Below are 4,947 nucleotides of genomic sequence, written 5' to 3' on the forward strand. Positions count from 1 at the left end.
AATATGTACCAACCCACCTGCAGCAAAAGAATATGTACCAACCCAATTGGAGCAAAAGAACATGTATCAACCCACCTGCAGCAAAAGGATATGTACCAACCCCACTGGAGCAAAAGAATATGTACCAACCCACCTGCAGCAAAAGAATATGTACCAACATACCTGCAGCAAAAGAATTTGTACTAACCCACTTGGAGCAAAAGAATAATTACCAACCTACTGGGGGCAAAAGAATATGTACCAACCCACTTGGAGCAAAAGAACATGTACCAAGCCACCTGCAGCAAAAAGAATTTGTACCAACCTACTGAGGGCCAAAGAATATGGACCAAGCCACCTGGAGCAAAAGAATTTGTACCAAGCCACCTGGAGCAAAAGAATATGTACCAATCTACCTGGAACAAGAGAATATGTACCAATCTACCTGGAACAAGAGAATATGTACCAATCTACCTGGAACAAGAGAATATGTACCAATCTACCTGGAGCAATGTCTGGCTATATTACGATTCTTGGGGAGAGAACATAACACCATAATTAATGTACTACAAATGATCAAGGTATGTGGAAGAATAAAAATCTGCAAGACCTTTTTAAGATTTAAAGGATGATGAACAAAACAAGAAATTGTCTTGCTGCCAAGCAGGTGACCAGTTAAAATTAACTCTAAATTAAAAAGCAAAAAAGAAAACATACATACATATATACATACATACATGGATACATACATACATATTGCACTGATACAATACCAGGCAGTGGCTCTCATGGCTTCTGAACTTAATTGATTGGAAGTGTTAACATGTACATTGTTTTGCTGTAGTATAAAAAGATGGGCTACAACAAATATTCTACTCACTTGTTTGACCTTGACTAGTTGAGCATGTCCCTTAGTAGTTGGCAATTTCTGCATCTCTGACCATGAGAAGGAGTAGTGGGGGAGCATCATAGCTATGTGTTGAGAGGAATTCTTTGGGGTTTGAATAATTCACCTCTGGAAACATGGGTGTTTCATTCATCATCTTTAAGCAACTCCTATTCAAAGACCTTTTGAGTGGAATAGGCTACTCAACCTGAAGAAAATTCTAATTGTGCCTCCCCCCCCCCTGTAAGGTCCTGAGTTGTTAATCTTGATATGAGATCACCATGTTGCACACATATGATTGTGATGCATGTGCCTAGTGTACCCTTATCAGACAGGTAGTCATAATTGGTATACTGGGCTTTGTATATTTGTGACCCAGTATCACTTTGATGGCATGTACTTCTCTCTCATTCATATATACATATGCACATTCATATATACACACAGATAAAAGGATAAAAGAAAACTGGGTGTACAAAAATTTACTCATTTACAAGAAACTTCTTTCTCTATCATGTATGCCATTTTTGATAATTAATAAGTCAATTACATTTAATTGCTGATAAAAGAAAACTGCTTTTGTGAGTCATAAGAAGCCTTTGTGTAGCCACTCAATGTGATAAAAATAGTAGCCCAACCCTACCTCTACTGTCTTAGATAAAGAAGGAAGACATGTTGACAAAGCAGTCTTACACACCGCTAAAAACAGATAGGATGGTCACACATATTGTAGGTATATCTTTGATTATCAGTCTGCTCAATGTGCCCTGACCTGGGGCTAAACAACAAAATCCAAGCTTCCATTACCTAGGTGACCAGTTCAGCAATGGGGGTGGATGCTCTGAGAGTGTACCTGCTAGAATAAGAATAGCCTGGGCAAAGTTCAGGCAGCTCCTACCTCTGCTGGTAACAAAGGGCCTCTTACACAGAGTGAAAGGTAGACTGTATGACACATATGTGCAAACGGCCATGCTACACAACAGTGAAACATGGGCTGTGATTGCTGAGGACATGTGTAAGCTTGAAAGAAATGAAGCTAGTATGCTCTGCTGGATGTGTAATGTCAGTGTGCATACATGACAGAGTTTAAGCGTCCTGAGAAAAAAGTTGGACATAAGAAGCACCAGGTGTGGTGTGCAAGAGAGACAACTGCACTGGTATAGTCATGTGTTATGTATGGATGAGGACAGCTGTATAAAGAAGTGCCGATCTTTAACTGTGGAAGGAACCTGTGGAAGAGGTAGACCCAGGAAGACCTGGGATGAGGTGGTGAAGCACGACCTTTGAACATTGGGCCTCACTAAGTCAATGACAAATGTCTAAGACCTCTGGAGATATGCTGTGCTTGAGAAAGCCCAGCAAGCTAAGTGAGATCGTATCCATGGCCTATGCCAGTGTCAAATAACTGGCCCATTTAAGAGTACCCTTCAATCATTGGGCAATAAACTGTGCTTGAGAAGACCTGTTGAATCAAGAAAAATCACTGTTGTGGCCGATGCCAGTACTGCCTGACTGGCACCTGTGCCAGTGGCACGTAAAAAGCACCATTCAAGCGTGGTCAACGCCAGTGCTGCCTGACTGGCCCCCATGCTGGTGGCACGTAAAAAGCACCCACTACATTCTCGGAATGTTTGGCGTTAGGAAGGGCATCCAGCTGTAGAAACCTTGCCAAATCAGATTGGAGCCTGGTGCAGCCTCGTTGCTTGCCAGTCCTCAGTCAAACCGTCCAACTCATGCCAACATGGGAAGTAGACATCAAACGATGATGATGAGGATGATTATGATTCGCCACACTCCAATGATCCCCAAGGGGTTCCTAAAGGATCATTTGGGTGTTGCAGCCATGCAGCATATCTAGGGCAAGAAAGCTTGGCAGAGCCCATCCCTCTCCAGGCTAAACTCATTTCTACAGCTGAGTGGACTGGAGCAATGAGAAATGAAGTGGTTTACTCAAAAACATAATGGATTGCCCCATCCAAGGATTGAAACCACCATCTTACGATCATTAATCCAATACCCTAACCACTAAGTAACATACTTCCACTAGTGGTACTCATTTCTACAGCTGAGTGAACTGGAGCAACATGAAGTGAAATGTTTTGCTCAAAAACACATCACATTGCCTGGCCCAGGAATCGAAACCACAATCTTACAATTGTCAGCCCAACACCCTAACCACTAAGCCATGCACCTTGAAAAGCGTTTGAAGACATAAATATTAAATAATATTAAAGTGGGTGGATTAGCCCCCTTGAAATTGCTGGCCTGTTGATTTCCATGCTTAAAATAATAATGCTGTTGCTACTGATGATGACAGTTTCCGACTACCAAATCTACTTGCAAGGTTTTTGGTCAGCCTAGGGCTATAGTAGAAGATACTTGCCCAAAGTGCCACACAGTGGAACTGAACGCAAAACCACATGGTTGGGAAGCAAGATTCTTACCACACAACCACTTGTAATAATACCTTTATTTATATGGCATTTGTTTCTGATTAAGGCACACAGCCAATGACTTTGAAGAGGTTATTAGATACCATCAACTGCAGTAAATGACTGGTACTTTATTTTGTCAGTCCCAGAAGGATGAACAATCAAATTAACTGTGGCAGAATTCGAACTCAGAACTCAAAGAGCTGGAAGAAATACTACAAAGCATTTTTCAATGATCAAACAATTCTAACATAAAATAACAATAAGCACGCCAGGCAAAATGCTTAGTGGTATTTCATCTGCCACTACTGAGTTATGAGTTCAAATTCAACTGAGGTTGACTTTGCCTTTCACCCTTTCAGGGTCCATAGATTAAGTACCAGTGAAACACCAGAGTTGATGTAATTGACTAGTTCCCTCTCGCAAAATTTCAGGCCTTGTCCCTATAGTAGAAAGAATTATTATTATAATTATTATTATTATTATTATTATTATTACTATTATTATTATTATTATATGTAAATCCCCACACTGTGTCTGTCTTTCTATTGTCTCCCTCGTCCGCGCTGGTGGCAAATAAATGAAATCATTATGATTATTATTATTATTATTATTATTATCATTATTATTATAAAATTAATATCACTCATCATCATCATCATTTATCGTCCGCTTTCCATGCTGACATGGGTTGGACGATTTGACTGGGGGCTGGCGAACCAGATGGCTGCACCAGGCTCCAATCTGATCTGGCAGAGCTTCTACAGCTGGATGCCCTTCCTAACGCCAACCACTCCGAGAGTGTAGTGGGTACCTTTTACGTGCCACTGGCACGAGGGCCAGTCCGGCAGTACTGACAACAGCCATGCTCAAAATGGTGTTTTTTTACGTGCCACCTGCACAATTTCACTCTTATTATTATTATTATTATTATTATTGCAATGAGCTAGCAGAATCATTCGTCCGCTGGCTGAAATGCTTAGCGATATTGAACCTGTCACTACATTCTGAGTTCAAATTCTGCTGAGGTCGTCTTTGCCTTTCAACCTTTTGGGGTCGATAAATTAAGTACCAGTGAAACACACTGGGGTCAGTTTAATCGACTGGTCCCATCCTACCAAATTCGAGGCCTTGCACCTCCAGTAGAAAGGATTATTATTATTATTATTATTATTTATTGACTATTTCAGGTGAGAGTTACAACCAATGATATTGATACTTGACCTAGGTGGGAATGAAAGTAAATGTGTAAGGGACGTAACTTGATACTGCAAGGTATTTCACCGAATGCTCAACGATTGTACCACCTACTGCTTTTATAATAATGTTTTAGAGTTTCAGCAAACAATTCCATAACAGTCGATCCTTGTGCTTTTGGGTAAGCGAGAGCAGGTCTGTGAAACAGCGCTACGTCTTAATCAAAATGCAACTGCTAATTACCAAAGAGACGTGGATTTCAAAAGTTGTTGGTTTATTATTCGAATTGTTTTCTAAAGCTAAAATTCCATGTGTCTGTTGATGATGCGCTACATTGAATGTCAAATACAATCATCGATTCTATTGGTTTATGTTCGTTCGTGTTTATTTATTGTTGTCACTGTAACTCTGTTGTTTACTATCACACAGCGCGAACAAGTATACATACATACA

The 4,947-nt window shown here is 40.4% G+C and overlaps 1 protein-coding gene across 1 annotated transcript in view; it reads right to left on the bottom strand.

Annotated features, from left to right (window-relative positions):
* Nucleotides 1–4,947, bottom strand: part of LOC106873358 (uridine-cytidine kinase 2) — a 63,521-nt gene that overhangs the window by 57,686 nt on the left and 888 nt on the right. The gene's annotated exons all lie outside the window — the stretch shown is intronic.

This window comes from Octopus bimaculoides, chromosome 1, assembly GCF_001194135.2.
Source record: "Octopus bimaculoides isolate UCB-OBI-ISO-001 chromosome 1, ASM119413v2, whole genome shotgun sequence".
NCBI lineage: Eukaryota > Metazoa > Mollusca > Cephalopoda > Octopoda > Octopodidae > Octopus > Octopus bimaculoides.